Genomic DNA, 20877 nt, shown 5'->3' with positions numbered 1-20877 from the left:
AATATGTAAAATGTATTTTTTGAATTTTTAATTATCTGATTATATGTAAAATGAGTGAGATTTTAAAAGTTTATGAACAAGAAATGGTGTAATTTTGAATTTTTTACATTTTTAAAGAAAAAATATCCTAAAATTGTCTAGTTTCTTATTTAAAAATCATTTAAAAAAATCAAAAACTACATATATTTTGCCCATAAAATATCAAAATGTCATTTTTTTTTATAGAGTCTAATGACAAAAAATAAGAAAATGCATTTGAAAAGTGATGAAAAACTAAGAGGGAGGAGCGAACACCCAAATCCATAGTTACTAAGAAGGGCAAGAGATGTCGAAGGAGATGTCGAAGGAACATATGAAGATGAAAGGGGTTTATCTAATGGGATTTGTCATAGGTTTCTCATTGGGCTTGGGCATTCACTCTTTACCAAAAATAAAACTCTCCATCACTACCAGAAAACTAAGCAAGAATGAATTAATTAGCATTTTGCATTAGGGAAGTTCAATAATATATATAGATATAATGACAAGGCTGTGTGTTCTGCTAATTACATATCACATTTAAACTGAAAAACAGAGGAACTAATTAGCACATGTAAATTCTTCTCCATACTTCACGTTAGATTTCCCTTCTTCGAATAATATCTATTCGTTTATGAAAGATTGAAGTTTCTTGCTTGTTTTCTAACCTACATTCTGATAGAATCATACAGAGTTGGAACTCTTGAGAAGCCTATCGGATGAAGAGAAATCTTTATTACATGGAAGAGAAACAGAGGAATCAAACCATTGAGCCATCCATTACTTCGAACCCTTTCTTCACACTTTCATATGAGAATGCAGAAGCAGCTAAGGTTTAACGACTATGATTGTATTGTGATGATGCACTATCCATTGCTTCAATCCTTTGCTTCACATTTTCGTGTGATTTTGATGTAGAAGAAGAACTAAAGGTTTGGCTATGGCTTTCTTGAGATGATTGTATCTCCAAGGCCTTGAATCTGGCAACTTGTTGGTCACTCTCCTGACGTTTGATTGTTAGGGCTTGGATTGGCAACTTTCCTTCAAGCATGCAAACAACAGAGGCCATGGATGGCCTTAGAGTTGGAGACGGGTTAGTACATAGGAGTGCCAGCTCCAACATTCTCATGACTTCCTGCAAGGAGTAGCTTGAACTAAGACATGAATCCACCAGCTCAAGAAGGTTTCCTTGCTCTTGAAGAACATAGGCCTTCAATTACACGAAGGTATATATGCAATTGTTAGAAATTTAATCAAACCATTAATTTTATGAAGAACGTTGAACATATCACTAACCCAGTCAAGAAGGTAAACAAACTCCTCTTTTGGCCTGTAACTTGTATTGCTTTTTCCACTGATGATTTCTAAGGCGACGACTCCAAAACTATAAACATCTGCTTTGTCAGTCAAGTATCCTCGCATTGCATATTCAGGAGCCATATAACCACTAGGAAAAAAACATATAATGTTAATAATCAATTTATGAAATAAAGAATGTGCAAGGAAAGTGAAAGAAGAAAAAACCTATTAATATTACTACTAAACCAAATATGAGAATTATATTGATCTAGTGAAAAAGATGTAGTAGAATATATACTGACATTGTTCCTGCTATTCTTGTGCTTATATGAGTATTCTCATCTTCATTAAGTTTGGCTAATCCAAAATCTGAGATCTTTGCATTCAAATCTTTATCAAGTAAGACATTTGTAGCCTTAATATCTCTATGCACAATTTTCAGCCTTGATTCCTCATGAAGATAAGCTAATCCTCTTGCTATTCCTACGCATATCTTCATTCTTGTAGGCCAATCCAAGTGCATCTTTTGTCCTTGGCCACCTAGCATTAATATCAATGGTATCTTAGTTGATAACATACTACTATCAAGTCATTCAATAAAAATTAAATATTTGTAGAAGTTATTTCAAGCAATTAAATATATTTGAATTAGGGGAAAAAAAAGCCTAATATACAGCATCTAAATTTTGTCTTTTAAAAAAGATATAACTAAAAGTTGACAGCAAATAATATAAGCAAGATTCTACATTTATATCATAACTGTGTAATACTGTAACACACACACACAAAATAAGAGCATGTATATCAAAACAATTTTATTTGTTTATACTCAATCAATTTTATCTTTTCCTTATAATATATTAATACTACATATATGGTACTCATTTGATCCTTAATATAAAATTTAATTATTGAGTTGATTTTAATCCCAAGCATAAGACTTATTTTTCATATTTATCAATTTTTTATATTATTTCTATAGATATTCCATTAACCATAATCAAGTAGAAAATGGACAAATGATATTAAAAAAGATAATTATGGTATTTTAAAAAAATGTCATACTTTTTATAATTAATTAGCTTACTTAACTTTTTTAATCTAGTCAAATTAGTTAAATAGGTCTTATATTAAAAAAATGAGTAATATTTTATTGCAAAAAAAATCAAGTTCTTACCAAAAAGAGCACTAGCAAGACAATTGTTCTCCATGTACTCATATATCAGCAACAGTTGGTTTCCTTCAACGCAACATCCATAAAGCTTTACAAGGTTTGGGTGTTGCAAAGCAGATATCATTCCAATTTCATTAACAAATTCACGATTCCCTTGCCTTGATTTAGAGGAAAGCTGTTTCACAGCTATGACAACACCATTTGAAAGTATACCCTGCAATTCAATCAAGTATCTAGTCTCAATTTTCATAATCTTTCTTAGATCAACACATACCAAATATTTAATCTCTTTATAAGCGTATTCGGTACGCTATTTAATCATGTGATCTTAGTTAAATATAAATATGATACATAAAAAATCACCTTGTACACCGGTCCAAAACCTCCTTCACCAATCTTATTTTCTGGGACAAAGTTATTAGTGGCATCTTTGATTTGTTTTAAAGAGAAATAACCCGTCTTTAGATCCAAAAGTTCTACATCAAAAATAAAAGTTATATAAATACAAAGCAAAATATATTGAAATTACAAGAAGCTTGGAAATAATTACGTATATGCAAAAACCATTATTTATTCGGGCATATAAAAAAAAATCTTTTTTTCACTATATTATACCAAATTATCAATAGATATACCAGTTTTATTATTTTTGATTTTGATCTTACGTTTGTCTCTTGAATCTCTGTCACCTAGTAAGCCCATTTTTTGGAGGATGAATATTGTTATTAGTATGATGAGGAGCACACATGATCCAACCACAATTCCAACAAAGGCTCCACTAAAAATCCACCGATGAATTTTGAAATCTACATGACAAAAAAGTAGTAATGGTTACGATTCATATCAAAGTCAAAATCCTCATCTCTTAGCTTAAGCTAGAAAGAGTGTAAACCAATAAATATGAGATTTGACTTACTTGGGGTGATTGAAATAGCAGATATAAGAGGTCCATATACACCATCATTGGTAGTTCCTTTTCCAGCCCAGTACAAATGAATCTCCAAGGTGTTATCATTAACATCAACATTAAAGTCCTTGACAATGCCCTTACCAACGCCACCAGCTTCCCTCATAATGTTGAAGTCATGCAAATAGTTCCTACCCTGTCAAAATATACATACAAAGTTTCAACTTCTAGAGCTTTTGTTAACATGCATAGCGAAACAGTTGAAATCATGTTAAATCATTATATATAGTAATTGTCCTTGTCTTTATAATGAGAAATTCTTACATTCTTCTCGATTGCCACATAATCCATGCTCTATTGATGAAAATGCTCTAGGAGTCCTTCCTTATGGATCCCACAAATTTCTATCATAATGGGTCATGTAGGGGGAAAAAATCAAGAGAAATTTGTGGTATACACTTAGAATATTTTCATTGGAGAGAGTATTGATGACAAGGCAATCCAAGAGTGTATACGTATTTTTCATTTATAATTAGCCATTTAGCCACCCATTAAAGAGATATATAAACAAAGTGGTGAGCTCACTTGTTGGTGACACATCCCATAATATTTATTTCTCTTCAACTGTATGGCCTCATGGATGGAGAGTCTTATTTTCTCTTTATTCATGGAATTCTTTGAGCACTAGAAAAAATTTAAATTCAACATAGTGAGACTCACTTGGATCGAAACATCAAATATGCGCCTTTTAGTGTGATGGAAATTTTGGTCATAAGAATATATGATCTCAGCAAAATATAGCTTGACGTTGTAATTTCCATTAATCATACAAAGGCCATGGTACTTGAGAGACAGAGAGGAAACGCGAGCTGTTTGGTAGAAGGCAGGACTAGTAATGTCAAGGGACGATATGTTTGTTGCTATGTAACTCTTATAGCCATCTATTCCCTTATAGTCATCTATTCCTCCTGTGCTGCTATAAGCCCATTTATCTTCACTAAAAAAAAACCATGAGGCACCATCAGGATTGTTGTCTCCTTCATATTTATTCCCCTCATATTCAATCTCTGGTCCTCCACAGTTTATGAACAATGAATGATCTGCATATAGGGACAACCTCATCAAAAATACCTCTATAAGAGAATCCAAATGATCAAATTCATAAGATCATCATTATCTCTCTCTATATATATATTGTCATGTGATATTGATAGTCATTTTATCGTTACGTTCACTAAAATCTACATTGTTTAGTTAAAACTCTTGAAAAGGTTTGTGATGGGAAAATAAAATACAACTAAAAAAAGATAACGTCATGGGAAACTTTGAAGTAAGCAAGAAAGACACTCACACTTGGGTTTTTCTGCACAAGGAAGGCCCCTTTTTAGGCAAGTATGCCTGTAAGATGAATAAAAGTTTCAAAACATGAATCAAAAGCATTTAGAATGAGTAAAACAAGAGCCATAAGTATAATCTTACGAGGTGTTTGCTGAAGATGATAGACTTGAACCCAAGTTTCTGTATAACCAAAAAAAAGAAAAAGCCTTACAGTTGTTGCATAATGTCTTAAAGAACAAGAAAAAAGTAGTTTGGAGTTGGAGGAGAGGAGCTCACATTTTTCCATACTGACAAGTAGTCGCAGAAGTCTTCGAAAAATTGTTGTAAGATAAATCACTGCAATAGAAAGTAGTGTGAAATTACACATGTAAGTTTTTTTCCCCATTATATATATATATATATATATTATTAGCTAAAGTTTAGATGAGTTGGTTGGCCGGACTCTCCTTCTTCTTATCGTTACATGCTGTTTTATTATTATTGGGACTTATATTCCTTCCTTGAGATTTTATAACAATTCTCCCAAATTTTTTCATATGTCAAAGCTCAAATCAAAATGACATTATGCAAAAGGGGATTAATTAAAAATGATGAGAGATTTAAAGGCTGGAGATGTTTTTGTCAATAAGATTTATGGTGATTAATTTCAAACAGTGATGGCATTGAACTATATTTAGTAATGACAAATAAAATTAAACTATTTTACTAATTATTTTGTCCCAATATCTGATTAGGAATTTGTCCGGTCAGAGAATTCTCAGTTAGAATCCTGCATAAATAATTAATAAAGATCCATTAAAAAAGAGTAATTAAGTTCCAAAAAAAAACAAAATCAAGTTATATACGCGTGTAGAATGCTCCCTTACATGTAAGATATGGTCGAGTTACTTATACTGTTTGGGATTTTACCGGTCAACTTGTTGAAACTCAAATCTCTGCAATTAATACACGGGGCCACAAATATTACTTCATAAAAGTAACTAAAAAAATAATATTGCTAGTAATAAATAGTCCACAATAGAAATAAGGAGCTCTAGATTAGGAATTAGGTTGTCAATTAAATATTAACTTGGGAATATTATTTAGAGGATTTTGGATTTGTAGTATGAGGATGAAGCAACTTACACTCGCATTAAGTTTTCCATTTTGCCAATATAATTTGGAATGGAATCATGGATGGAGCAATTTCTCAACACCCTGAGAGAAAAACAAAGTATAAAAATTCATTGGGAACGTGTATATAGCTCATTTTTCTATTAACACATTTTCACCTCACTATTAAATTCTCAACTTACAGGTATTCCAAGGACCTCAAATTCTCCAGATTAGGAAATGTCATTGTCGCTGGTCCATGCAAATCAGATATTCTCCTGAATTAAAAATTAAATAAAAAAGGATCAATAACAGGAAAATATTCTTCTGTTGAAATTTATTTTCATAGCCATCAAATAGTGTGCGGATGAATTACAAAAGACCAAGTACTCACAATTCAGACAAATTTGTTAAGTGAGATATGGTTGGAGGAATGGGGCCTTCCATAGACGTTCCCTGCAAAGACCTGACCAAATAATTTTTCTTGGAGAGTTACTTGAGGTCCCAAAAAAATATATAATTACTAATAAATCCCAATGACAAGTGATCAACATAAACCTATGGTCATTTTCTACTAAATCTTATCACTACATGTTGCTTGATTGCTGTTGTCTGAATTTTTAGTGATTACATTCTTTTATTGGAGTCCTATAATAATGCTCCCTTCTTTCTTCGTTTTCAACAATTTCCAACAAAATAAATAGGACAATATAATAGAATAGAGGAGCCAATGACAATAAAAGCACTGAACTTCATTAAGCTTATTAAGTTCAATACATTAAGTTTAGAAAGTAGCATCTTATTTAAAAGGAAAGCGTTATGATAAAGAATATATTAGACTCACATGTATTCGAGGTGGATCCAATTCCCAATAAAACTGGGTAATTTTCCTGATATATTGGTGCCATCTAAATAGCTACAAAAGTGTTTGGAAAGAAACTTTAGAATTTAAATGAGATCAGCACAACATCAAAAATAAAATATAATTGAAAGATTAAATCATATTATACCACTCACATATATTTTAGTTTTTTCAGATTACTGAAACTTTTGGGTATTGCCCCCAAGAAGTTATTTCCAGAAAGATCCCTACAAGTTCCAAATCCTTAGAAACAAATAACACATCTAAAAACAATATGAAAAATTATCGATAACAAGATTGATGTGGTAGTCACAATGCAACTAATAAGATAAAAGAATTATTTGCACTTGAAATAATATTCTTACAGCACGAGTAACTGCGTCAATTTTCCGAGACTAGAGGGAAGAGCCCCTTCCATTAGATTATCACTCAAGCTTCTGCAAAAAGTAGCAATACCATAAAATTAGTTCCCATACAACAATAAGTTTTTAAAAACTCAAATTGTAATGATTTATACTTACAAATCCTCTAAAGTTGTAATTTCACCAATTTCGTCTGGAATAGGACCGCTGATTGCGTTACCCCAAAGGTATCTAAGACATGTGTTCAAGAGATGTATAATGCATATGGCCAAATAATCCGAGCTTGTATAGATGCATGCACGAATAACATACATGAAAATACATACATACATGCATACACACACACACATTCATAGCTCTTTGATCACTTACAACTCAACAAGAGGGAGTCTGGCAAAGCTCCTTGGGATTGATCCATTTAGATAATTGTTAGACAAGTCACTGTGCCGCATATAAAAGTTGCATTTCAGGTCACAAATTCCCACATTTCAATTAGCACACACACACACACAAATCTAAGCTACTATAAACCAATAATTGAACTAAAAAATTTCATTACGTACAGTTCTCGCAAATGGCTAAGGAATCCAAATTCACGCGGTAAAATTCCAGATAGATTAAGTCCCGTCATAATGCTGTCATAAAAAGAAAACATTGCTAAAACTATTTACATAGAGCTAAAATAAAATAAGTTATCTTATAATTAGCACCAATATGCATTTGAATATTAATTTTATTGCAAAGCAGAGCCAGACCTAACTTATTCTAAATATCATATAGAAATGTATCTCAAAATCAAATCAACTAGTTTTAAATAAAGAAAGGAACAAAAAGTAAGAAAGAAAACTTTTCAACATTATTTGGAACTCATTGAACATAGCTTAATTTAGATGGGAGCTTGATTTGTATCCAAATTGAAAGGAGTACGTTGTAACCATATACACAGATGCACTTACATATTTGTAACATGACAAACTTTTCCATCTGAGAAACTGCAATCACATGTTACATTTCTTATGATGGAGCTAGTACTAAAGTTCTCATTTTTGAAGCCTCCATCGACACAAGAACGTGGAGTCGCATTCCAATTCAAGTCCTTTATCTTCGATGATATTGTTTCTAGAACTTTCACTGCATCAAACAAAATTCAGTTTTTTCAAAAATTAAAAAATTAAAAAATTAAAAAATTAAAATCATGCACCATGAAGTAAGAACCTTAACATCTATATTTTCTGTTCATAGACATGTGTAAATCTTTTCTATATAAAGAGATTTCAAAGTACTTGCCGTGGCCCACTGTGTTTAATTTTGACACGCATTCATATTGATGAACTTCTCCAACTTATGGATCATGCAAAGCTGGTTCAAATTCAATTTACAACGCTAATAAAGGCTCAGCCTGTAAACATAAGTTGTAGTAAATATATATCTAAGTCGTTTTTTTCCATTCTTATATTGATTAAGAAATGTCTTCTGATCCCGAAGAGCATCGGTAATGCCCAAAAATCACATTTTCCCTAATAAGCGCATCGGAAACTAAACATTAAAAAATATTTTTTAATAGGTTAAAATACATAAAACTTCCTAAACTTTATGTCAGTTGCACATCGCCTCCCTAACCTTTAAAAATTTAAACTAATGACATTGATATTTCATGTTCTTACTATCAATTCCCCCACTATTAAAATTAACGGTTTTTGTCATGCCGTTTTTTTTTATTATATGCCATTTCATTTTTTAAAAAATATTTGGTATTTGACATGTAATTTTATATACTAAAAATACAACATACTTAAAAAAATTTAAAATATTTATTTCACCATGTCCTTTTAAAATAAAAAAGGTAGAAAATGCTTAAAAGATTTATCTCAAACGCCAAATATTATTTTTTTAAATGAAATGATATATAATAAAAAATATAAAAAATTTGTGATATGTCAAAAAGCGTTAACTTTAACCGTAATTTTATTAGTAGGGGAGTTGAGATTCAAAACATAAAATATCAGAGTTCTTAAATTAAACTTTTAAAAGTTAGGAAGATGATGTGCAACTGACTCAAAGTTAAAGGGGGGTTTTACGTATTTTAGCCTATTTAATATATAAATAATATAATTGACTAATTTATCATTTTTATAACTGTGGTTTACAAGTTTTCAAATTATTAATTAAAACGTAGCTTTTATTTTCTGTTTATAATGATATATCTCAATGTATAATAACTATTAAAATAATTAATATAATTTTTCAGAACTTTTTTCGCTTATTTTATTAAAAAAAGAAAGATTGATAAACGACTACTAGCACATTTTAAAAATTATAAGTACGAGAAGACTGCACCGAATACAATATATAGCAAGACCAAGAAAAGTCAATACGAATTGGATGTTATGGAAATTAAAGTAGACGAGTTTAAATTAAAGCAGATTGTTCATATTTATTTCAGTTTCATGGGTGAGAGGACTAAATTATTCAGAAATTATAACAACCATATAAATTAAGCGAATAAGATATTTTGCATTAATACATAACAAGTAATTGATAAAACATGATTTTCTATCACATTCTGCGCATGTAGAAGAGATTACTAAGCTTTATTCATCTATCCAGGTTGCCCAAAAAATTTTAGATATGATTTATATCTATGAATACTATAGAAATTTTAATAAATCGCATTCCTTATACAAAAAAGAAAAATATTATTATTGATTACTTAGTTCTTTGAATTCAATATTAGCATAAAATTAAAGCAGTGGCAAGTAAATGAATAAAATAAACTACTATAGTTTTCAATCATTGGAATCTTGTTGGTAGGGGGGAAAAAGAAAGAAAGAAAATATTAGAGTCAGTTTACTTAATTCCCTTTGGAGGGAAAAAATTGAAGGATCAAGTCTCGAAAGTTACGACAGTTTTTTTTATCAGTGCTTGTTCAAGAAGAGGAAAGGGTCAACCACCACGTTGACCCCTTTCTTTTGTGCATTTTTCTTTGAACAGTAAGAAAATAGATGGAAATGGAAGAATTGATCATAATGCTAAATAGAGTAATATAGTCTATACTAGGGAGTAAGAAAAACAGAAAGGGATCAATTAACAAACCTTCATCTTTTGGTATGAGTTGAGCATTGGATCCATAGTTCATGAAAGCTGTCAAAGCAAAGCATACAAAAACAAAAAGATATAAAAGTTTAGAGATTGAGATCCCAAACTCCATTTTGGTTGTTGCAGTTTGAAGAAAATAATTCTGTGAGGAAGTGAAGGAAGAAGGAGGAGGAAGAAGCAGTTTGCCGAATCACACAGCAGCAAAACGCAAGAGATGAGTGAAGAAGCTAAAGATGGTGCAGCAGAAATAGAGGCAAGAAGAGAAGAAAAGCAAGTCAAGATTTCTACAAGTTTTCTACTTTTTTGGTCAAGTCTTCTGCACTAACACAGTTGTTGAATTTTTGGCAGGATGTGGACCCCAGAGGATGTACCACGATGAGTGGCTTGACCATCCTTTTTGAGCGTGTTTTTAGCTCATGACGTGACCAAAGGAGGGGATTCCAAGGGTAGTGTACCGTGTACGTGCTTCTAAGGCCCCGAGAAAGGGTATTGGCTGACGTAATCCATGTTTCTAGTTTGATTCTAATTTCTTTTGTCTTGTTTGTATTTTTTATTTTCAGTATTTTGTCTATTAGATTGTATCTTGGGTTTTTGGAGAGTTTATTTTGGCCTTTGGCCTATTAGCGTTTGTACTATTTTTTTAAATTAATAAAATTGATTTTCTTGCAAAAATAAAAATAAAAATAAAAGGCATTGAACAGCTGCAAGACGTTTTATGGGTAATGTGATTTTCAGTATTATAATAATTGGATCTCTTAGAGTTATGAATAACTGGTTAATGGTTCAATGTGATAAGATTATCGTCAAATTTGCTGTTATTAAATTAAGATATTCTTATTTTTTTTATATTAAAATAATATAGACAAAAGCATGGCTTTAGCCACTAATTTTAGGCAAAATTTTAATTTGGTTTATTAATTTTATAAAGTTTTTTTTTTCAAACCTCCAATCCTCACATTATTTAGTTATTTTAAAAAGGTAAAAATGTACATTGGATCATATAATCTTACAGAAGTTTCGAATTCGTTCCTTAATTTTATAAAATGTCTCTTTAGTCTTCTAATTAATCCTAACACGTTGATTGCAAATAATTATTTTTTTATCGATCATTATTATTTTAAAAGGTTAAATTTAACATGTGAGTATTTGTGAATGTTCTTGCCTTTATTAACATTGAAAATTATAATATCAAGATTTTTTTCATTGAGACTAACACTAAAGAAATGATCGAAAAGAGAATTTTTAAAACTAAATTATTAAAATAGAATATTATGTAAAATTGAAGAAAAAAGATATACTTTTGTTAAAGAGAGATTTAAAAAAATATAAAAGAAATAAACAGATGACGATAGTGGTATTATCAACCAGAAAAGATAAAGGTAGTGAGAAATCAAGAGCCAAGTGCTAACAGGGAGTACGCCAAACTCTATCAAAAAATCATTCCTTTCCAAAAAGGGTTTGCATTGATTAAAAAAAAAGGATAATAACACTCTAAATTAAGATTTTTTAATTTATAATTTTTGATAATAATAAATTTATTTTTGAAATCATAGTTATAAAATTATTTTTAGGGTTAAGTTTAATCTACTATTTAAAATATTTTTTTATACGTTCAACATGCTAAAACTGAAAAATATTTTAAAGTGTTTGACACACATTCATTTAAGGAATTTTTTTTTTGAAGAGTTAATGGCAAAGTTAAGAAATGTTCCTAAAAAGATATTTTAAGAATGCAAATGCTTCTAAAAAAAATCAATATGTTAAAGGCAAATTGCGCCACCAAACATTTTAGTATGCTAAAAGGTTAAAAGCATATTAAGCTGGATAAATAACAAAATATTTTAAAATACTCTACACATCTGAAAAGATATTTTAGAGTGCTAACTACATCTTAATCTTTATTTTTATTTAGATTTCATAGTTATCAAAAATAAAAATTGTTTTCAAAAAATCTTTAAAAAAAAAGAAGAAAAAACGTAAAACATGAAGTCCAAATTTGATCTCAATAATCCCACATTCATGATAAGCAGCACATGCTCATTGATCATGACTCATGCCGGTGAATGGTTTTATCATATTTGTTGCCTGTATAATTTACTTTTCCAATGGTTTTGTCTTCCTTTGCTAGTTGGTTAAAATATAAAAATGGCAAAAAATTACTTAAAGAAGTACAATGATTGTTTTAGTGAAATTAAGTTAAAATGCAAAATAATATAGAGCCCCATATGCACCTTTCAAGATATTAAAATTGAACAAGTTGTTGAATTGGTCAAAGCAATGGTTCCATGATCAAAGGTCGGGACAGCTGGTCATGGCCATTATTCACAGGTGGGAACATTATGTGGAGTTGCAGATTGATGTTACACCGGATTAAAGTTAATATGGATGGTACAGTAAGTTTGTCCACGTCAAGGCGTGGGGGAGTGCTAAGGGATCATGAGGGCAATTGGGTGGCTAGTTTTTCTCAGCCCCTGGGAAGGTGCACAATAAGAGAAGCAGAACAATGGGCCATGTTAAAAGGTCTCAACCTGGTGTGGGATATGGGTTTTAAAAAGGTTATTGTTGAAACTGATGCAAAAAATCTGGTAGACTTGTTGATGGTTAATGGTAACGAAAATTGTTGCAGCTTATTGATTATTCAGATCAAGAAGCTCATGGGAGCCCGAGGAATTCTTACATGCATTGGGAGTGCCACATAACTTGTGCTCTAACTAATAAAAATCTTCCAAATCACACGGTGGGACACGTGCTTGTTGCAGTCTTTTGTGGATCTTTTCTCCTCCTGAACTCGCGCGCTCTCTCTCTTCTTTCAACTTTACCTTTCTTTTTTGTTTAATTTTCTCTCTCTTCCTAATAAAACTTCCTCTATCCACTTTAAGTTTTATCTCTATATCTTATTTTTACATACACTCAGCTTCTCTCTTCATTTTTAATTTTATTTACTCTATAATTTAAGTAATAGCACTGCATTGTAAGCTCTAACTGGAGTTATAAAGTAGCATTACCAAAAAACATTGAAATGGTTCGTTTACTTTTTTATCAAAATATAATTGTTTCAGCAATTTAATCAAAAAATAAGAAAAAATAAAATACTTATATAAACATAAGCTATCATCGGTAAATATCAACAAAGTTGCAAAACAGGTTTGCCAATTCACTTTTTTGGTACGAGAAGGATTACTTTGTTTGATTAGAACATTAATGCCCCAGCAATCTCACGAAAAAAATGAAGAAAAACAAAAATTTGTCATCGAAGTTAAAAAAGGCCTAACTGGATATTTTATTTAGTTTGATTCCTTTTACCAAAGTCTGCTTATAATTTTCACCTGTCCTTTTTTTGTCAAATAGTTTTCACATGTCAACATAAAATAAACCATAAAAAAGAAGGGAATTTTAAAAAGTTGAGAAAGAATTTAAAGGTTGGGTTGTAAAATACTACTTCAATCTTTAATATAAGAGCTAGTTAACTAATTTGAGTAGATTGAAAAAACTAGTTAAATTAGCTATTTATAATAAATTTGTGTTATTTTTCTTAAAATATTATTGCTAATCAAGTGTATTAACTAGAATTATCATTATTATAATGATTATCTTAGAAAAATGGATAAATATGATAAACAAAGTGGATTAGGATCTTATATTTAGAACTAAAATAAAAGCAAATGAGTTTTTATATTAAAAACCAGAAGTAGTATGAATTATGTTTCCAAAATATTTTAAAATTTAAATTTTTGTATAATTATTTTAGAATTTTTGATTTGGAAAAGCGACACTATTATTTATATGAGAGATTAAATAAAATAAAATTAAAAGAAGAAGAGATAGAGAGAGAGAGGGGGGAGAGCGTGTGAGGGCATGGAGAAGTTTTATTGGGGAGAGAGAGAAAATTAAATCAAAAGGAGAGAAGGGAAGTTGAGCACTTGAGCGTCAGAAGAAAAAGAGCGTGCGTGGAAGGAAAAAGGATATATAAAAAAACTGCAACAAGCATGGGTCCCACCACGCGATTTGGAGGATTTCTATTAGCAAGAGAACAAGTTACGTGGCACTTTCAGTGCAGGTAAAGCCCAATGGAGCTTACAGGTGAAGCACAAATCTAGAGAGAGCAAAATTGGCTTGCTGATGCGTTGGCGAAACAAGGCTATGCAGCTACAGCTTTTATGGATTACTGTCCTGACAGCTTACAGTATATGATGGACGCTGAGAACATGGGAGCGAGTCTCTTCAGTTATTTTTGAGTTTTCTTTAGGTTTTAGCCTTCTCTTGTAAAAAAAAAAAAGAAAAGCGTAACCACCGATCGTCTATAAAAATTGCTTGAAAGTCAAATGGACAAGTATAGTTAATTAAAGTATTATATTTAAAATAAAATTAATTTTTTAAGTATTTCTTATATTAATAACCAGATTTGATATTTATCTTCAAAAATTCTGCATAATTAATGAATAAATGGACTTGCAAGTATCATTTTCAATATTGTGTCCCTATGTATTAACTCGAGGACTTTTTCACTTTGCCCTTTGTGATTATAGATTTTTTTCTTTTTCTTTTTCTTCAGTTAAACATCATTTCAAAGTGGATGCATGTCAGTTTTTCTCTTCTTTATTTTCCACATTTTTTACAAAATACTCCTTCCTTTGATGTGCACTTTCAATTTAATTAGTAAAATCTAATTTTTTTTCCCTGAAAAATTCAGCATAATTAACGTCTTTTTAAGCATAATTAACGAAGAGAGAGGATTGAAACGGCTCAGACCTTCAAAATTTCTATATGCAACTAGATCGCTCATCATCGAACGGTTAAGATCATTCCTAACTTTAATGAAACGGTGCGTAGCTGTGATTAGCTCCTTGCCTCTACGCAGTAATGAAACTCGTTCCCCATATCTCGTAGACACTTATTGTGTCACAATCATATTTAACGTTATTTCTACTCCTTGAGGACTTTTCCGCATTGCTCTTAAATTTGTGATGAGCTCCTTGCTGCTACGCATTGAAATTCGTTCCCTACATCTCATAGACATTTCTTGTGTCACAATCATATTTAACGTTATTTCCACTTCCTGAGGACTTTTCCACATTGCTCTTAAATTTGTGACAATTTTTTCTGCGTAAACATCACTTCAAAGGGGCCACATGTCAGTTTCCCTCTCTTTAGTTTCTTTTCATATATTTTTTTTGTTCATTAAAAACTCTTTTTCTTTGATATCCGCCTCGAAAATAACTTCGCTGCTTATCGATCTGAATAAAAATCTGAATAATCAATAAATGGTTTCTCAAAAGATAAATATATATGTATGTCTCGGGTAGACTTTGCTTCTTACCATCTAAATATTTTACCATATTGACAATAGATGTAGCTTCCCTAGTCAATCAGTATAATTAATTAATTAATTATGGTCCTATGAATAAGTGGACTGGAAGGATCATATTCAATACTCTTTCGGTTCTAAATATAAAACCCTTATACTAGTGTGTATAAGAGTCTTACATTTAAGACCGAAAGAGTATTATATATCTTTCTCGAGGGATTTTTGACTCTGCTGTTTAATTTGTGACTATATATATACATATATTCTGACAAAGATCACTTCAATTTAAACTGGGTGTACGTATTTCAGTGTTCCTCTTTTTATTTTGTCACATATTTTTGTTCACCTAAAACTCTTCAAATCAAAATGACAACGAATATGGTTTTTTATCTAAAAAAATTCTGCCTAATCAACGCCGTTTGTGAAAAATAAATGAGGTCCATGTCTTGTAGAATTCTCTTCCATGTCCCGCCCATTTAAATGTGACCAAAGTTGAATTGAGCAAAGATCTCCTCATTAGCTTTGTCCCTCTCTCTCTCTCTTAAAAAAAATACATATTTTTGTACTAAATCCAATATACTACCTCTAGTCCTAATTATAAGAGTTAGTTGACTAATTTGAGAAGATTAAGGAGATAAGTTAAGTTAGTTATTTATAATAAATAGGTATTATCTTTCCTAAAATATCATTGCTAATCAAGTGTATTGGCTAAAAGTCTAAAACTACCATTGTTAGAAAAACTACATTAGAAAAAAAAATGCATAAATATAATAGACAAAGTGGATTGAGGTCTTATATTTAAGACTAAAATAAAAGTCAAACAAGATATTATATTAAGGACCAGAGATAATATATTATTTTGATTGACTACTTATTTCTACTAAATTGACAATATAATAGACTTTGTTAGCCAAAAATTCGGCATAACTAATGATGTTCCAGTGAATAAATGGGTTGCAAGAATCATATTTAATATTATGTATACAATAACACTCTTTCCTTGATGCCCACTTTCAATTTGCTTTCGCGAGACTGTGATGCGGATCGCCCTTTTCGTGATGTTATAGATGATGCGAGATTGCTTCTGAAGAGGGATTGGCAGGTCTTGCCTCTTTTTGTTTATAAGGAAGACCTCCCCAGCACTAACCTCTTAGCTGAGACTTCTCATAATTTAGATATTTCGTTTTGCACTTTTGTTCACCTTTCATCTTTTCTAGGTAGAAAAGAGTGGGGATGAGGGCTTACTTGTTTTGAGTTACTTTGTTGGTTTGTAATGATCACGCTTTTCAATCAACATTATTTATAAATAAAAATCAATGATGAGCCGAACTATATCTCAATCCTTAATGGCTCCTGACTCATATCACTATGCTATGAACAGTGATAACTAAATGAACAGTGATGGCTAATCCTATTCGGCTGCGTGTAAAAGTGAGTTTCAAATTTTGAAATTCCCTCCAATTCTATTTTTCCATCTTTCTTTTATTTCAAAGTCTCCAACTTCTTCCTTCCCCGTAGTTTTTCTCTTTAGATGTAATTCGAATTCTCTATCCTATTGCTCTGTTTTCTTTTCCCTTTTCCTCAATTTCCTGGAGGAATCACTGCTCTTTCTCACTCTGCCCCTTCCACATCACTAACTTAATTTTTTTTTTCTTTCGTTGCATCAACTTCTTTTTTACAACAACTTAGGCTATGTTTGGATTTCCGTTTGAGAGGGTAAAAGCACACAGGAAAGCGTGAAACTGCGGTTTGTGGCTTATTGCAGCTCAGAAGATTGTTTGGATTGAGCTTCGTTTCTAACTGACTTATGAAAAAAAGTAACTTTTCTAACTGACTTATCCAATGCAATCTGGATCAACTTTTCTAACTGACTTATAGAAAAATTGTGCAAAACTTACAATCTAATTAGTTATGTGATTCTATTTACTTTAATTAGAGACCAAATAAATTTTAATTTATATTCATGTTTGTTCATCATGTATATTTAATTAATTGTCTATAATATATTTTCAAATTTTTCTCTGTAACAAATATTTTTATTTTATAATTTTACAAATAAACTATTTATATTTTATCATAATAATTTTACGTGTTTCTTTAAATTATTATCATATTAAAAATATAAAATTTCAAAAACTACTCCATATCCTTTTCAGTCATTTTACAAGTAAACTAACTTTTCTATTAATCATCCAAACAACTTTTAACTTTTTCAACTGACTTTTTAAAAGCATATATCCAAACATAAATTGCATTACACTAACTGACTTTTACTCTAACTTCAGTTACAAAAGTCAGTTGGGTTAGAAGTCAGTTTTGCCCAACGCCAATCCAAACATACCCTTAATGTTTAAATAGTTAACCAATAATACACACACCAGTAATATTTTTTGTACTGACATTTTTATTATTTTCTTTACTCTCAAATTTAGATTTCATGCATGGTGGTTTTAAGAAAAGAATAATTGTGTTACCCAAAAATTTAATAAAATAAAATAAAAAACAAAATGTGAAACTACTATTGAAGTAACAATATATCCATGCAAGCTTTTTTTCAATAATGAAAGTGTCGTCCGAGACGTGAAATTATACAACAAGCAATGAAATTAATTAAGGAACTACCTCAAAAGATGAAAGAATACGTCAAAAAATTAAGGGACAAAACTTCTCATTAACATACATGTTGGGTTATTTCATAGCCTACCACACATGACCAGACTACTTGTAGATTAAAATTTATCCTCATCACTAACATCATTTTCTTTCTTTTTCGTTGCATCAACTTAATATTAGAAATAATCAAGGATATACTTGACAAACTGTTATAAGTAGGGGTGGAAACAGGCTAGACGGCTTGTCAGGGGCCTACAGCCTGGCCTGTATTTGGCCTGGCCTGTTTTCCAAAAGAGACAGGCTCAGGCCTGTTTGAAGGCCTGTTTAAGTTAATAGGCCAGACTTAGGCTTTCTAAAAGGCCTGTTAAGCCTGTTAGGCCGACCTGAGCCTGTTAGAAACTTATAATTATAATATATAAAAAAATTAGTTAATGGTATTGTTAATGTGTACTTTTAATTTATTTTTTAATTTTAATATATAGTTAATAGCTTAGTTCTTCCTTAGATTTTGAAGTTTAGTTGACAAGTAAAATAAAAATATAATTTAAAATAAAAATATCAATAAATAATATGATCTTTAAATTTTAAAAATATAAATAAAATAGGAAAGAAAATTTTTGTTCCAAGAATGATAGATTAATTAACTTATGTATTATATTAATTAAATTATGATACTCTCTTTATTCATTGTAAAATTAATAGTTTTTTTTATTTATTTGTCTTAATTTTTTTGGTACTTAAACATAGTTTTGTCCCAAATTTTAACATATAATTCGAATTAGTTTTCAATAATATCCTTATAAATTGTAATTAAGATTTAAAACAGTACCTATGATACTAAAATTTAAATAAAAGACAAAACTAAAAAAATTAATTATTATATATACTTTTTTTATTTTAGCTTTTTTCTAAAAAAAATATTGTAATTTGAATTTTTTTAACAAACAGGCTTTTAACAGGCTTCAGGCCAGGCCAGGCCTTTATACAGGCCAGGCTCAGGCTGAAAAATAAGCCTGTAACAGGCCACAGGCCAGGCTCAGGCCTATAGGCTACAAAACAGGCCTGGCCTGTTAAGAGTAAAGCCTAGCCTGACCTGACCTGTTTCCACCCTTAGTTATAAGACAAACTCAATAATTGAAGTGAAGATAAGTTGGAAATTGTTTTTAATTTTTGCCAACATTTTTCTACTATTTTTCAAAAGGAAAAAACCATTCATCATCAGAATCATGAAACGGTCTATACAACAACACCGCTAGTGCAATAGCATATCTAATAGGCTCGTCATAAGTTTTTGAAAATATGTGTTTATTATTCTGTCATTAAAAATTTTTAAAGGTTTTTTTTTTCAAGTTGAGTAAGCCTTAGAACAAAATATTTGGAAAATTTAATTTTGAATGGGATAATCTAAATTTTATTTTTATTTTATTATTTATTAATAATTATTGTTGTTTAAGAAAGTTTTTAGAGTTAACAGAAATAATTTTTCTGGGAGTCTCCAAAAGAGGTGTTTTAATGAGAATGCCGAAAAGGATGGACCGATTGGATTTCAATATATTTCTTAATGTTAATCAACATGAATCCATTCAATGGATTTGATCAGTGGCTCTTGGCCCAGATGAAGAAAAAGGTTTATACTTTTTAAATAATAATTGTAGTTGTGCGTTATCAGTTAGAATGTACTTTTGTTATTTTTCAAAAAATGTGCAAGTCTTACTGTATTTATATATATATATATATAAATTGTCTCATGTACATAATAACTTATCACACTAAAAAAAAAAAAAATTGGCATCGAGATTGGAGATCTTTCTCAACTAAAATTATTGTATCTTATCTTTACGAAAAGTAAAAATACTGCATATGAACCGGCTTCGTGATTTAATGATATGGTTGCATCAAATTATATTCCAATATTTCATAAGATATTGATGAATAATGATTTTGCTAAATTACTTTTAAAGACATGGAATATGATGCTTTCTTTCAATCACAAAGTGAAAATAAATAAAATGGTATACTTTTCACAATATAGGAGTACCATATATGTGTATTGATGCGTCTAATATTGTGCTTTTTTTTCCTTTCTTTTTTTAAAAAAATCTTTGGACTAGAAAACTCAACCTTTAATATATGTATACTAGTAATATTGTTTAAACCAACATTTTAATTATTTGCTATACTCGCCAATTTTTTTATCCAATGATAATTTCCTATCAAAATAAGACTAATGCAATGAAAATGAAAAGGTATGTGGTCCAATAATTGAAATTACCCTTCATAAAACAAAAAAACTTGTTATCATCAGAAACGTATATTTTGGGATTACTTTGTGGCCTTACAATATATAGTGATAATGGAAAAATGGTTCTTGATATTATAATACCCCACTTGTAGGGTCAAAAATTCTCCTTATTACTAAATTAATTTTCGTTCTCTTTCATTGCATCCACTTAATATTTGAAAAGTCTACCAAGCCATGTGCCTACTCTTTTGAGGTGGATGGGTGAATGAGTCCTTTTCATTAAAAAAAAACAATTATTTAGTTATTAGTTTGTGGAAATATTGTTCTATTTATTTTGGGATTTTTTTTAAAAAAATCCTTATAATCTATCTATATATCTATTTTTAACTTGCCAAACGCACTACAAAACAACATGTAACGGAATTTAGCAACGGATTATCGATAGAATCGGATGAGCAATGGAATTTGTTCTGTCACTAATTGGATTAACGATAGAATGGAATTTTTTGTTTTTAATTATTGACGGAAATTTTTTGTCACTAATCCATCACTAATTATTGACAATCACA

At 30.3% G+C, this 20877-nt stretch overlaps 1 pseudogene; it reads right to left on the bottom strand.

The window, feature by feature from the left end:
* Nucleotides 1-702: 702 nt before the first annotated feature.
* LOC114717650 (probable LRR receptor-like serine/threonine-protein kinase At1g53430) lies at nucleotides 703-10257 on the bottom strand (annotated as a pseudogene).
* Nucleotides 10258-20877: the final 10620 nt, after the last annotated feature.

This window comes from Neltuma alba, unplaced genomic scaffold (assembly GCF_004799145.2).
Source record: "Neltuma alba isolate B1F8T4 unplaced genomic scaffold, ASM479914v2 tig00011760_pilon, whole genome shotgun sequence".
Taxonomy (NCBI): Eukaryota; Viridiplantae; Streptophyta; class Magnoliopsida; order Fabales; family Fabaceae; genus Neltuma; species Neltuma alba.
This window is presented reverse-complemented; position numbering and strand designations above follow the sequence as displayed.